Here is a 16,006-nt window from a genome sequence, read left to right on the forward strand (position 1 = left end):
CCATGCCCACTTATCCATGCCTACTTGAAGGCCAGAGCAGAGAGGCTGGACGCGGACGGCCGGACCCTGACCTCGAGTTTCCGTAAACCGCTCGGGAGCGCCCCTGGTGGCGCCTGCAGACCGCGCTGCTAGGGGCGGGGCTCGCGCTGTGACGCCTCTCCCCGCCTCGCCCCGCCCCGCTCGCGTTGCCAGGGTGATCAGGTGACTCCGCGCTCGCGGCGCTCGGGGAGGCCTTGACGTCAGGCGAGCCTAGTCTCACTCGCTCCTTGGCAGGTGCGGCGCCACTTGTGCGGTCTCGTCAGGTTCCAGCGGGTCCCGGCCGAACCAGTGCTCAGCGGATTCGTAGAGAGGAGAGGTGAGGCCCGCGGTGGACCTGGGCCCAGCCAAGCTGGGACCAGGGAGGGGGTTAGGCGCGGGCAGAGCTCTTCGGGGCTTTTGCGCACCCCCGAGCTCCCCACAGGGCGCCGGGAGAGCGACGGGCTCCCGGGCGCGATGGGCGGACTCGGGCCGGGAATCGAGCAGAGCTGGGGGAGAGGCCGGGAGCCGGCGGAGCTGTTGGAGCCGGCCTGATACACACCCCAGCGCTTCGCGGCTGCTCCTCCGGGTCCCGTCGCAGCCCCGCTGGCTGAGGCTGGGAAGATCCCGCACTGCCCGCCGGGCCTCTGGGCCGAGGACTTAGAGGCTCCGCGTAGCGAGGAGTCGGCTGACTGAGAGCTAGGCTCGCCACACCCGGTCTCGAGGGACGTCTGCGGGAGGCGTCCGCGTCTCTTCGCCTTGAGCTGCGATTTCTAGATCGCTGCGGGCGACCCACTCCATGCGCAGAACCAACCCTGCTGAGTGCGCGCGCGAGGCGGGGCGGGAGCTGGGACCAGAGGTGTTCAGAAAAGATGTTTCAATCCAGTTGAGTGCGGTTGACAGAAATGTGAATAGATCTGTTGGGGGGAGTGAAATCTGAGCGGAGCCCCAAGGGATGGAGCTAATCTCCGGCAGCCGTGGGGGTTGGAAGAGTAGGGGGAGGGAAAGGGGACCTCTGGGAAAGAGACCTTGAGCTGGAAGTAAAGACTTACTGGATTGAGTGCTAGGGCAGTTTTGGGGGCGAAGGAGAAGTTTGGAAAGTTAGGTTTGGGCCCGTTTGGAAAAACTCGTTGAGTGCTCAGCTGAGGGTTTGTGGGTGGGAGCCCCTGTAGCGTCGGCTGGATTGCGGTGGGGGGAACACTGGTATGGGGAGACTGAGGAGGCTGTTGTGACAGCCTGGAAAAGAGATGACAACGCCTAGAACTCTAATCTGTTGGGATTCTGGAAACTTTGCTTCGGAAATGTTTGTAGGAGACAGAGATGGGGGCGTAGGCAGCCAGGTGCCAATTATCCTAGATTTTTAAAAAATTTCTTCTGAGGGAAAAGAAGCACCCAGCTGCCTTCTCTTATCTCATTTGACCCGATCAGTTATGGCTGTTTACGGGGTTGCCTTCCTCCATATGCATGGAGGTTGTATTATCCACAGCACTTACCCTTTAGAGGTTTCAGTGTTCTACAACACCTCTTATACCTAGGGTGAAACCCAAAGTCCGATTGAATGATAGGAGATTTAATGGCGCAGAAGTTCTTGAAGGATAATCAGTGCCCAAAACATGAATATGGCGGCACTGGGAAAGCTGAAAGGAGTTTCATGCTCTTTGCTAATTGTAGAACAGATGCCCCGCCTTCCTACCTACTACTTTCAGTTTGTGGGCTTTCCAGGTAACGCTGCATAAGTGTTAATTGGCCATTTGTGTCTTAAATTCTTAAGAAATGAGAAGAAGATATTTTGATTATCGAAGAGGAATGATTGAGTGATGTACAATTTTTTCCAACTCTGAAATTTACTGATCCTGTGGGGAAAAATTAAAAAAAAAAAAACCACAACAGCTGTCCCTTTTATATTGAATCTTCCACAAACTTCTTTTTTTCTGGAGGAAGTGAAATAGCTGAAACTTCTCACCAACTTGTTTTGTATTTGTTTGACTCCAGAAAACAGAATTGAACCTCCAGGGATCCTGTACAGTAAAAGCCAGTTGAGGGAATTGCTGAGAACTTGGCAGGGTTTGTGCATAAATGGAGAAACCAGCACAGCACCCAAGGGAGGATAAATCCGGAGTGGTGGTGGGGAAAGCAAACTTCCAGTCAGATCAGCAACATCATTCTCTGTAAATGACATCTTAAGACAGGCCAAAAAAAAAGACAGGCCATTTGAGCATTGAGCAACGTGTGTTTACAACATATTTCTACTAACCCGAAGAGCTTTTCCCCTTGTGTGCTTATTCATTGGTAGGGTTTGTTAGTGTTTATTGGGCTCTCCAGGAGCCCCATAATATTAAGAATCACTGGAGATTAGATTTCTGGGCCACATTTTTTTAAAATTGTTATCAATTTTCTAAATCTCTTTGGAAATATTTGAAATGGCCAGTTAATCATGCTTTCTTTGTAAACGGTCCCCCCACCCTCCAAACACGATAACTAATAGGGACAGAGTAGGATAATCCCCTGGAGTAGGAAATGGCAACTCACTTCACTATTCCTGCCTGGAAAATTCCATGGACAGAGGAGCCTGGTGGCCTGCCATCCATGGGATCGAAAAGAGTCGGACTGAGCACACACGCAAGCAAGCCCAAGGATAAGTAAATAGTTAGCTTAGAAACCCGGTTAGGGAATTGTAGTTAGAGAGGGAACTTCAGGGGGCTTTGGGAGGAGACTACAGTAAGATTAATGATCACTCAGAAAAATAATGGGAAGATTCTGAGACCATGTGCGCTTGCTTGACTCATAAAGCAAAACAAGTGACTTAGCATCAAAGCTAGATTGGTTGGCTTAACAATAAAATCAAATCTAACCTGCTTAGCAACAAAACCATGCAACAGAAGCACAAGACGTGCCCCCAGACAATAAAGCAGTGGTGACATGAGACCTACCTCCTACCCAGTGAGCCCAGTGAGTTAACGATCCCCAAAACATACTCTTTGACCCCTAAGACATGTTCATTGCACAGGGCCCCCCCAGCAATAAAACAATAGTAGAGAGTAAGGCCTACAACCTACCCAGTGGCGTCAACAAGTTAATGACCCTCAGGACGTGGTCTGTGCACACAAAAACAGTCATTTATGGGAAGGTGACTTTTCAAAATGAAAGACCCACATTGTACTGAGACCTGAATAACTTTTCCAAAGTGCTGTGACAGTCCTGGCCTGATCAAATAGGGACAAGAAAACTTACCTGCTCTACCTGGGGGAAGAACTGATCATGGAAGTGTGATACTACTCAAGAAAGACAAAGATCTTCTCCCTCACCCCTCTCTCTGATTATAAAAATGTAACCCACTGAGTACTCAGGGCAATGCAACACTTGCCTGCCTGCTTGTAAACCTTACAAGCCTCTTGTTCTAGTAAATCTCATCTGTGACTCTGCCACTCGCTGAATTCTTTTCTGTGCTGAGGCGTAAAAGACTGGGAGCTCTTTGGAGGCCCCTCAGACAACACCCAGCGGTTTCCTAACTGTCAGGGCAGTTAAGTAGGCCAAGAGTTTTAGGAAATTTTCTGCTTTCATTTACCCTTGCTACCTCCACAAGTTTCCCACTGGTAGAGAATTTAAGACTTTGATAGGAAGAAAAAATAGTGTTTCCCTAAACACAGTCTATGATAAACACCAGGACTGGTTGGTCTGTTGAAGAACAGAAATAACCTCCCTTAAGGGAAACTGGGCCCAGATGAGAGGCAGGGCTGGGGTATGAGCCAGAGATCCCATGGAACCTTCTAGGCCTGTGCCTTTGTCACCCAACAGCAGGCCCTCCTTTCCTGGCTGGAAACATTCCTCACCCTTGAAGTGGGGTAATGGGCAGTGCTCTCTTCACAGAGATTCTGAAGGAGTGTTCAGACAGGTATTTGAAATTTGAGCTCCTCCAAAGCAAATATTTTGCTTTGTTGGATGAATGGTATTTTTTTGAGATACCGTGAAATAAAAAAAAGAGGTGGACATTCTGAACTTTTATAAAAGCTTCATTGAGCACCCTAAGGCTTTTTTGTTTTTGTTTCCTGGTATATTTGGGTTTGGTCACCAGTAAACCAATAGTGTGATCTGGATTGGAGGCCTGAGGGTAAGTCATGTTTGCATTTCATATGTAAATAAGTTCAGACTGTTTTACATTTTATCCAGCTGGTTTAGAGTGCCTGGAGTAAACCAGTAACCTAGCAGCCTCTTGGGCTTTTGACCTAGCATCCTTTCAACTCATACTTCAGCAGTGGCTCAGACGGTAAAGCGTCTGCCCGCAATGCAGGAGACCCGGGTTTGATCCCTGGGTCAGGAAGATCCGTGGAGAAGGAAATAGCAACCCACTTCAGAAGGAGTTAGTTATTAAGCTTCTTAGTTATTAAGCTCTTCAGAGACTGAAGTGAGCAATAATGCTCACTAAATTGAATGAGGAGTGAAATAGTCACCTTTTAAAATTCCCCTTTCCTACTATGTCACTCTGCCAGTCCTTGGTCAGGTAGGGATTCAGGTGCTTGCTGAAGCATCCAGGGACACCCTACAGAACTACAAAATCCATCTCTCAGACTTGTGGCATAGTTATCACATGAGGGAAGTTGCTGACAGGAGAGGCTTCCTGTTTTTCTCATGCTGAATTGAAAGCTGTATTCTAGGCCTCCAACCTCCTCACACTTGAACAAGGCTACTAATTGACTTGGCCGTAAAATGGGAGTCAGCAATTAAAACCCAGCAGTTTAGAAGCAAGGGGAGTGGGCATGAGTTGACCCTCCAGGCTCTGACCAAAAAGGTTCGCACTGTCTTGGGCACTGTATATAACAGGGTCTTCAAAAGGAAGTGAACTTAGAAGACTTCTTTTGTAGTTTTTCAGAGGCACATGTGGAATATTACTGCAGAATCCGCCTGCAGTGTGGGAGACCTGGCTTCAATCCCTGGGTTGGGGAGATCCCCTGGAGAAGGGAACGGCTACCCACTCCAGTATTCTGGCCTGGAGAATTCCATGGACTGTGTAGCCCATGGAGTTGCAAAGAGTCGGGCATGACTGAGCGACTTTCACTGTGCTGTGTGGAATATTAGTACTTACTTAGGCCTCAGAATCAGAGCTGGGAACCTGAATGGGCCCTCCCTTCTAAAGCAAGGGAGATAAATGCTTTGAATCCAGTCTCTGGGCAGGCAGCAAGTCTTTTATGTCTTTGCCAAAAACAAGAGATAGTGTCTATTTTTCTGAACCTTTTGATTATAGTGTCGACTTAAAAAATATTCGCAACTTCAAGTTGAGTGTTATTTGGTGGGAATTTTGAGGAATTTTAAGCCCAGAAGACAGCTTCTGAAGTAATCCTGAGAAAATTGCTCCAAGGAGATAAGGGGAGCCAGGTTATATAGAAATTTTGCAACAAAAGGCAGGTAGTGTGAACATCAAAAGGTTATTATTATTTAAAGAAAACCAGATAACCCAAGTTAAAGAATTTATCTATTTTCTGTATGTGGAAGATGTGAGAGGCTGGGCTAACTGAAATCATTCCTTTGATATACACCTCAGCTATCAGGCCAGTATCCTGTGAATGAATATCCTCAGTTCATCAGGGCTTACTCTCACCGTAGGAAGAGGCTGTGTAGTCTGAGGGAGGCTGGATGGCAGGCATTCTCCTTCCTGAGTTCCCTTGGGGCTGCCCGGCTCAGGCTCACGATAGAGGGCTGCAATTGAATTGCTAATGATGGTGATATCCCTGTTTACTGATCTGGCAGGAAACACTCCATTTCTCAACAGGCCTCCATCATTTTATTGTACGTGGCTCTGTTGTGCTTTGCATATACTGCGATTATTACAGATTGAAGGTTTGTGGCAATCCTATGTCTGTCGATGTCATTTTTCAACAGCAGTTGTTCACTTTGTGTGTCTGCGTCACATTTTGGTAATTCTCTCAATACTGCAACCTCCACTAGCAAAGAGATTACAATGTGCTGAAGCCTTCGATGTTTGTTAGCGTTTTTCAGCAACAAAATATTTTTAAATTAGGTGCGCTCAGTCGCTCAGCTGTGTCTGATTCTTTGCGACCCCATGGACTGCAGCACGCCAAGCCTCCCTGTCCATCACCAACTCCCAGAACTTTCTCAAACTCATGTCCAATGAGTTGATGGCGCCATCCAACCATCTCATCCTCTGTTGTCCCCTTCTCCTGCTTTCAGTCTTTCCCAGCATCAGAGATTGTACATTAAGGTGTGTACATTGTTTTTTTAGACGTAATACTTTTGCACCCTCAGACTATCGTATAGTGAATACATAACTTTTATCTGCACTGGGAAGCCAAAAAACTTGTGTTAGTTGCTTTATTGTGATATTCAGTTTATTGTGATGATGCAAGTAAATGATATAAGGGAGTCTTGGTAATCATGGTGAGAAGAGGGTTTGATTTACCTGAATTTACTCATTAGAGTAATGCCTTATTCACAGATGCCTCTTATCACTTCTCTGATTTGTGCTAAAGGGTCATTAGTGTCAAGAGAATTGGCCCAGAAAAGAGTGTAGATCACGACTGAAAACTATCTGACCTCGTGGCCAGTGTTCATAAAAAGGTAGGGCTGGGGGCTGTTGAGTTGCAAAGTTCTTTGGGACGAAGAAACCTGGGAAGTGGCGCCTGGCTTCTGGCCTCAGTATTTCACCCGTTAGCTTTCAGTGCTGGGACCTTGGGCAGGATCATGTGGGTACAAGGCATGTGAAGAGGGGGACTCCTGTAGGAATGTGCCCAGCTCATGAGTCCTTATCTTTAAGCGTGTTTTTAGTGCTTTCCTGCTGCCTGCCAGCTTCCCATAGACCCCAGACCCAGTGTCCCTCCTTCCTCCACCCCCAGCCTTTCTTCTGCAACACCCTCACTAAGATTGTGATTCTTCAGTCTGATGCAGTTTCTGCATCCTTCTGGTTCTCCTGACTTTGTGGAGCTAAACCTTGGCAAATCTTGTATGTGATGGTGGCAGTAGAAACACCAGTGATGGCTGTTGTTGCCATTTAGTCTCTCAGCCGTGTTCAACTCTTTTGCAACCCCATGGACTGTAGCCTGCCGGGCTCCTCTGTCCATGGGATTTCCCAGGCAAGAATACTGGAGTGGGTTGCCATTTTCTATTCCAGGGGATCTTCTCAACCCAGGGATTGAACCCACGTGCGCTGTGGATTCTTTACCACTGAGCCACCTGGGAAGGCCCCAGTGAGGGCTAGTTGCATGCAAAGTCCAAGGGCTTAGAGGTGGATGCTTTACCTATTTCTCACAGTTCATTTGTATTCCACCTGCCTGATTTTTGTCTTATCTCTTTGCCAGCAGTACTGTTAACATTTTTTTCTTTAAAGTGTGCCATTTGAAAACAAAACACTCCTGAAGTTATTTCAAGGGGAAACTATGATTGGCTTAAATTGGAAACAACTATCACCTGATGCAAATAGAAGGCAAATCTTAAACAGCGTAACTGTTACAATTGTCCACATTCCCCACACCTGCCACATACCCCGCTTGGAAAAATACTGCCTTCATCCAAAGGTATGACTCACTGGGAATTTTTTCAGGCAGCAGTAGATAGGTGATAGGGATGGTTTGATAGTAGCCAGGTTTCAAAGAAGGCCCCTTGAACACCCCCACCTCCTGAAACTCCAGGTGGCTCTGTGATACCAGGAAGACAGCAGAGTGAAGGGTCTAGTAACTGAAGAGAAAGGCATGCAGTCAGTTGAAACCACTGGTGTTTTGATAGGAGGTTTGCCAAAAGGAGGTCTGGGTGGTGGTGAACCTGTATACTATATCATCAATAAATTCTAGGCCCTCTGCCAAGGATGTGACTTTATTGATGCTGTGTTCTATTGCTGTTTCTGTGCAAGTGTGTGCTTGGAAAACTCAAAATTTTGCTCAGGGTGGATGCAGTTTGTGTTTTTTGTTTTGCTTTTAAGTAATCACCACCCCATACTCCTTTGATCTCCTTGGCTTCCATATATTGACATACAGTTGCTCTTGGTGGGTGTAACTAATGACAGAACTCTGAAGTTAGCGTCTAGCCTCTGTTTTGTCTAACCTCTTTGTCTGTAATGCCTATTTTAAAAATTCTATGAAAATGAAGAAAAGAAAGGAGGAAGGAATAAACTGCTCTGGGTTGTCTGGTCCTTGGGGTGACCACATGGGAGGGGCGACTGGTACTTGCTGGTGTGCAGTGAAATCCACTCTTGTCCTTTGAAGCTGCCCTGCGGTGCTGACTGAGCGGCAGCTCCTGCACAGGGTCAGGAGAGCTTGCTTTAACGATGAAGCGAAGCCAGGGCCGGTCTGGTAGCCTGCAGGAACCAGGAGTGCTTAAATTACCAGCACATGAAGCTGTAGGGGCCTCTTTCTAAGCTATCAAGATTTCAACGTTCCCACAAAGCCTAGTCTAATACTCTGGGAGGGGCCAGGCAGAGCCCGTCTTTCAGGGGCTGAGCTGGTGGGGGACCTGGCCTGGGAAGTGGTCTTGTCAGCTTGTGGGAGGGATGGACCTGTGCCTTTCTAGTGTGTCCTCTCAAGTTGGCAGGGGGCAGAGTTCCTCCCTTTTTTCTCTCTCCCTGCTCTAACCTGTCCTTTTATCTCCTCAACTGACTTTCTCTGTTAACAGCTTTCTTCCCTTTTACTTTTCCTTCTGTTCACTGCTGCTTTCACTTCTACCCTCCCTCTTGCTGAACTCATTTTCTCTCCATTGTCACTTTGAGGACTGGTTGTTTGAAGTTGCAGAGTGACAATGCCGTCCTGTACATCCCAGTGACTAGATGTAATTCAGAGATCCCAGCCTTTCTTTCTGAGGAGGAGCCAGTCTTCTCTCCCCCATGGCTTTCAGATAGCTGCATTAGTGGGGTACTGACCAGAGTCCCTGAGCTTGTGGTCAGATGAAGCTGGACACTGGAGTTCCCAAGGAGGTAGTGAGAGGTGGGGGAATTGCTGGCGTTTTGGGAGCTGTCAGACAAGGGGCTGAGTGAGGTCCACCTTTGAGAATTCCTTCCAGAAGCTGAACATAGTAGTCTGTCCTGCATTCAGGGGTCCTGTGGTTTCTGCAGAGAGCCATCCAAGATTAATAAAGGCTGGAGAAGGAGCCCTTGGTGAGGTTCGCCTGGAATCTATGGGTCTCTTCACAGCTGTGGATCCTGCCCTGAAACTGGAACAAAACATATTCTGAGTAGTAGTCGGATGGTTGTTGGAAGTATCTAGAAGCATGGCTTCCCTGCTCAATAAGTTAAGAAATAGGTTGTGTGCCTGCTCAGTTGTGTCCGACTCTTCACGACCTTATGAGGTATAGCCCGCCAGGTTCCTCTGTCCGTGGAACTGTCCAGACAGGAACACTGGAGTGGGTACATTCCCTCCTCCAGGGGATCTTTCTGGCTCAGGGATTGAACCTGAGTCTCCTGTGTCTCCTGCACTGACAGGTGGATTCTTTACTACTGCACCACCTGGGTTCTCCTAAAAGCTATGAAATAGACTTTACCTAAAGATAATTTCCATTTTTTAGCATGTATAGTCACCTCTCAGTAGTTCCAGGACCCTCTTACCAAAATTATGTGGATGTTCAAATCTCTTAGGTAAAATGACATAGTATTTGCATATAACCTATGCATATCCTCTGAATACTTTAAATCATCTCTGGATCACTTGTAATACCTAACACATTGTAAATGCTTTATAAGTGGTTGCCATTTAAGCTTTCCTTTCTGGAACTCTCTGGGATTTTTTTTTTCTGAATATTTTTAATTTGCTGTTGGTTGAATCCAAGGTTGTGAAACCTGCAGACACAGAGGGCCAACTGTGTAGAAAAGTGTGTATGACAAAAAAGTATAGTTTAATGAATAATTATATTCACTAATATAACTGTATCCTATTCAGATCTAGAAATAGAACTTTATTTTTAAGCCCAAATGGGATAGTGAGAATGCTTTGTATTGTAATTTGCTTTTTTCACTGTGTTGGCACTTTTCCATTATCAGTGCGTGTAATTCTACCTCATTCTTCTTAAGGGTCAAATAACAGTTCTGTGGTTTGGAAATTCCATTGCTTATTTAACCGTCCCCATATTGGTGGACCTTTAGGATGTTACATATCATTTACTTATGTGTATGTATTTTATATATAATATATGTTATATAGTTATTATAACCAAATGTTATAGTAAATATTTGTGTTTGTGGTGGCAAAGAATCTGCCTGCCAATGCAGGAGATGCAGGTTTGATCCCTGGGTGGAGAAGATCTCCTGGAGAAGGAAATGGCAACCCACTCCAGTATTCTTGCCTGGGAAATATCATGGACAGAGGAAGAGTTGGACACGACTTTGTGACTAAACAACAACAAACAAATATCATATATGTATTTGTATGTATTTTATATGTAATATGTTATATAGTTGTAAACAAATGTTATAGTAAATATTTGTGTTCATGGTATAAAATAGTGTAAGTGGGTTTTTTTTTGTTTTTTTTTTTACATACAGGCACTAGTCTATACCTGTAGGATAAATCCTAAAGGTGGAATTTCTCATTCATAGAATAGACTTCTTTTTATTATTTGAAAGTTTCACTTAAAAATGAGTCTTTATTGAAAAATTTATAAGGAAAAAGAATGAACTCTCAATAAAAAGAAGGGGTGTTTCCTCCAAACATTAGAGAGGAATGGGATTCTGATGCCTGGCTGGTTCAGCATACACTATTTTAGCTGTTGGTAGATATTTTCAGATGGCGATTTTTGTTGTTTTTGCATTTGCACTTCTCGTTTTAAATTTTACTGAGGTACAGTGGATCTACGGTGCTGTGTCAGTCTCTGCTGTACAGCAGAGTGACTCAGTCCTACATATATATTCTATTCATATTCTTTCCCCTCGTAATTCGCCACAGGATATCGAATATAGTTCCCTGTGCTATTCAGTAGGACCTTGTTGTTCATCCGTCGCATACATAAAAGTTTGCCTGTGCTAATCTCAGACTTCCAGTCCTTTCCTCCCCTACTACCCCTCCCCATTGGCAACCACAAGTCAGTTCTCTGTATCTGCGAGTCTGTTTATGTTCCGCAGATATGTTGACTTGTGTTGTCTTTTATATTCCACATGTAAGTGATAGCATATGGTATTTGTCTTTCTCTTTCTGATTTGCTTCACTTAGTATGGTAATCTCTAGGTCCATCCATGTTGCTGCAAATAGCATTATTTCACTTTTTGATGGTTGAGTAATTCAGGAGCTTTTTTTTTTTTTTTTTTGAGGGCTGTTTAATAAAGGTTATATATCTTATTCCTTGGAGAGTGACAGGTCTCCCAAATGACAGGATCCAGCCAGAGATTCTGTATAGAAAGCTTTATGCAGTGAGATTTTAGCAGATGATATGTTTTTCTGTGTTGAGGGGAACTTCTCCGGATTCTCACAGTCTCCAAGGCTGCAAGTTTATTGTTGGAGGAAGATGAGATTGGCTATAGCCATGTTTTCAAATAATATTGAACTATTGTGGGTTATTAACGTGTGTATGACTTTTCAGACTTCATTGTTCTTCATCTAATGTATCAGGACAAATGGAGAATGCTTACATCTTTGTGTTTAATGTTGGAGATAGTGGCTCAAAGCAATTACCTGAGTGGCTTTAGCAAGCCATGTTACTAAACAGTTTGTAGATTTTTTTAGTTTCATGTGTAACTCAGTTGTATAAGCAATAAATAGTTTTTATAGCCTTTGTAAGAAGGGAAAACAAGACAGCCTGTGAAATTCTTCATTACTCTAGGACAGGGCCTCCAGCGGTGAATGATCCATTATTATTTTTTTGCCTCCTTTGTGCATTTTGAGGCCCTTGTTCAGTGAAGAGCCCATTTCTGAGCTCTGTGTCATTGTGCATTCCACTGAGAGGCTACTACGCTAAAGCCACAAGCCAAAATGCTGATACAAAAGGCATGCCCTGGTTTATTCATTCATTATGTGAGGACTGCTCCAGGCCCAGTTAACTGTCTGGCAAACAAAAGATCATGAATGAAGTAGGGAGGGTTAATAATATTTGGGAGATTGATACTAGAATCAGTATTTAGACAGTAATGAATAAAACAGCAGGTTGTCTCCTTCCCGCCTGTTCCCCAAAGAAAAACAGCTTAGGAAATGGTAACACAGCCAAATGTGTTACCCATAGTAAGGAAGTCATAAAAGCAAAGATCTTGTCTATGTCACAGTATCACCTGTCAGAGTCTCCTGGTGTTGCTCTGTTATTGTGAATGTCACTGCCACCTTTTAGAAGGGAATCCTGGGAATTCCCTGGTGGTCCAGTGGTTAATACTCTGTGCTTTCACTGAGGAGGCCACAGGTTCAATCCCTGGTCCAAGAACTGAGATCCTGCAAGCCATGCAGCATAGCCAAAGAAAAAAAAAAAAATCAGTAGAAGTGAACCCTTGTTGTTGCTGTTCCCCAGGGCCCCAGTGTGAAGCTTGCATGTCAGGAGTAGGTTCTTCCTAGATGAAGGCCTGTGGCTGGCTGTGGAATGCCTGTTCTTGTGGCTTTGGGGTTCAGATTTGATGCTGTTGCTTCTTTTCTTGGCCCACAGCAGGCTCACACGATGTGGCCCACTTCCTCTGTTGGTAGGGTCATTCTCTACTTGTACATGAGTTTCAATAAACTTGAGTAACTCTTTGAGATAACTGCCCTCTGAACCAGGCAAAGGTGGTTTAGCCAAACTACCCACACCATACCCTTGAAATCTGGCGAACTTCCAGATTTTTCCATCTGATGCAGTAACCAACAAATGGAAAGATAATTTTATTTTTATTATCAGAGATACTGAAGAGGAAGAGCAAGCCAGCTAGAGTTAGTTCTTCCTCTGATATCCTCGTTACTAGGCCTGTCAGGTAGTAAGTACTTAATGTTGAATAAACAAATGATCAGGTTTGCCAGTAGTTATCTGCCAAGCAAACAGAATTGCATGAATCCTACTAAAAGATATAAAGAATAACTAGAAAAAGTTATAAAAAATAATAGAAAAAGAAGCTGCAACGATCCTGAAAGTTTACTCTTAGTAAGGTTGTTTTTGAGTGTTATCTCTGACAAGAGTGTGAGGTTTGAGTAATCTGAATTCATCTTTCTGCCTAATTCTGTGTGACCGTTGCTTCTTCTTAGAAGCCTTCTCTGACTCCCCTGACCTGTTGTCTCTACTTTTTTTAGAATGGCCAGATGACTGTGAATAGAATAAACAAACATGTCAACACCAAAATTAACGAAAACTATAAACCTGAGATGGTAGAGCAGCACAGAGCTAGTAATTCTAAAGCTTTTTTTTAGCACAGTCATACCCAAAATTATGGGTATGAGAATAAAAAAAAAACCTGAGCGACCTAGAATATAAAATAATCTATTCACAAAGATCCTATTAAAAGGCCAGCTAATTAGGGAGTTCAAAAAAGACACAGAGGAGGTCTTTAGAATAAGATCAGCTTTCATGTTTTCAAACTTTTCAGTTTTGTAAAATCCAAAAAAGGATATATATAAAGAGAGAGGGATAAACATAACTTCTGGCTTTGAATATAAGAGTAGTTCCAAGGTGGGGAAAGTCTGTATGTAACCTAGAGAAAATTTTTTTTAACCCCAAGTTTGTTACTTAGCCAAATAACTTCTCAGTTTGAAGCAGAAGAAAACATTTAAACAGCTTAAGGAACTGTGGTGTCTTGTGAAGAAAAGAATCATGGGACTTCCCTGGCTGTTCAATGGTTAAGACTCTGAGTTTATACTACAGGCTGCACAGATTTGATCCTTGGTTGGGAACTAAGATCCTATATACCTTGTGGTACAACCAAAATTTAAAAAAGAAAATCACAATTACAAAAATCACTGTAAAAAGCAATGATGAGCAGATATAAAGTAGTTTATCCATAAAGGAGAATTTTTAGTAATAGGAAGGGAAATTAGAGTACTAGAAGGAAACAGAAGGTCTACAGAGGCATTCTGCTGCTGCTGCTAAGTCGCTTCAGTTGTGGCCAACTCTGTGCGACCCCATAGATGGCAGCCCACCAGGCTCCCCCGTCCCTGGGATTCTCCAGGCAAGAACACTGGAGTGGGTTGCCATTTCCTTCTCCAGGCATTCTAGCTATCTAAAAAAAAAAAAAAAAAAAAGGTGGGTAGCATGAAAACACCAAAAAGCACTAAGAAAACAATTTTTTTCTGACTGTGGAATTTTAAAAAATACAGAATAAATAACAATTGCCTGTAATTCTAGCACCCAGGGAAAACCACTATAAATGTGTTGGGGTTTTTTTCCATCTAGCCAAATTTTATCTGTCTACTGTTACTGTACACTTAAAGCAGGAAAATCTTAATGTACAACTCCAGGAGTATTCCATGTAATCATGACTCAGCTTAAGATGGGAAACATCTCCATTATCCCAGAAGTCACCTCCAGTGCCTCTTCCAATCAATATCCGTAGATTGGTTTTGGCTGTTCTTGAACCGCATATAAATGGAATCTTAGCAACATGAAGTCTAGATTCTTTCATTGATCATTGTCTGTTTGACTCATCCATGTTGCTGCAGATAGTAATCATTCTTTCCTTATTGCTGGGCAGTTTCTGTTTGATAGACTGTACTGTAATTTTTCTGTTCTGCTGTTGATGAACACTTGGATAGTTTCCAGTTTGGGGCTATAATAAATCAAGCTGCTTTGGCCTTTTTTTTGTCCAGATCATACAGCATATGGGATCTTTAGTTCCCTGACCAGAGACAGCACCCGCTCCCCCTGTCTTGGAGGTGCAGAATCTTAGCCACTGGGCCACCAGGGAAGTCACTGACGACTCTTGCATATGTCTTCGGTGTGCTTATGCACTCATTTTACTTCAGTGTATTTCTAAGAGAAGAGTTGCTGGGTCATAAGGTAAATACTGCCTGAGTCATGAATATATTATAAACTTTGTTCTAAAGGTATGTTTGCTTTAGCTTTTATATAAAAGTCCATGGTGTAGTATGAATTATTCATGGTTTATAAGGATGGAGATCATTTTTTTTCTCCCATAAGAATAGTTGGCACTATTTATTGAAAAGACTAATTTTTACTTTCTGAGTTGCAGTGGTACCTTTCTACTAAATTAGATGACTACTATGTGGGTCTCTTATAGGGTTCTTGATTCTGTAACATCGATCCATTTATTAATATTTAAAGAAAATCAGGATCATGCTGTTGCATTTTTCTTACACTTAATATTATAGCATGCTTTGAAAGCAAATTAAAAATAAGTGCAAAGAAACTATTACATAGATATACCGTAATTTATTGTTTTGGTTTTTTTGGACATTTGGGTTTTCTTTCTTTTTTCTTTTTTGTTTTGCTCTTTTATGTTGCAGGCTTTCCGCAAATGTCTTGATAATCCTTGTTCATTCATTTATTTATGAGGCAATAAAAAGTCGATTAGAAGTTCTCTGTTCATGGGCTTTATTGTAGAATGACTGGGTGAGTCATTTCTTTGGGCTCTCGAGTATCATTATCAATATGTTTTTCCTTTTGGGGCTGCACAGTTTTTCCAGAGGAACATTCTCCACCCTACTGCCTGCAAGGTCAGTGCCAAGATACCAGGTATCTTGTCATTTAAAAAATAACTTTGAAAAACTGTTCTTTCCTTTATCTCTACTTTGCTGAGGTCTTTGATTGATATCTCCATGGGCCACTTTCTGAAAGAATAGTTTCTACTCTTCTCATTTTATGGTTGGATGACTGAAAATCCTGTGACTTTGAGCATGTCTTGAGTGGGATCATCAGATACTATTCAACACAGTCTTTTAAAGAAGTTTTTATTTTATATTGGGTTATAGTTGATTTATAATGTTGTGTTAGTTTCAGGTGTATAGCAAAGTGATTCTGTTATTCATATACAGGTATCTGTTCTTTTTCAGATGCTTTTCCCATTTAGATTGAGTAGAGTTCCCTGTGCTATACAGTAGGCCCTTGTTGGTTATCTGTTTTAAATATAGTGTGTATATGTCACTCCCAAACTCATGTTTCCACTTCGGTT

At 43.4% G+C, this 16,006-nt stretch overlaps 1 protein-coding gene across 1 annotated transcript in view; it reads left to right on the forward strand.

Moving 5' to 3' along the window:
- The first annotated feature begins 251 nt into the window (after positions 1-251).
- CYSTM1 (cysteine rich transmembrane module containing 1) overlaps positions 252-16,006 on the forward strand; it is a 69,865-nt gene continuing 54,110 nt past the window's right edge. The window contains exon 1 of the mRNA XM_042250959.1: positions 252-355. The gene's annotated coding sequence lies outside the window, so the exon portion shown is untranslated. The remainder of the gene's footprint in view (positions 356-16,006) is intronic.

The sequence above is a fragment of the Ovis aries genome, chromosome 5, assembly GCF_016772045.2.
Source record: "Ovis aries strain OAR_USU_Benz2616 breed Rambouillet chromosome 5, ARS-UI_Ramb_v3.0, whole genome shotgun sequence".
In the NCBI taxonomy this organism is placed as follows: domain Eukaryota; kingdom Metazoa; phylum Chordata; class Mammalia; order Artiodactyla; family Bovidae; genus Ovis; species Ovis aries.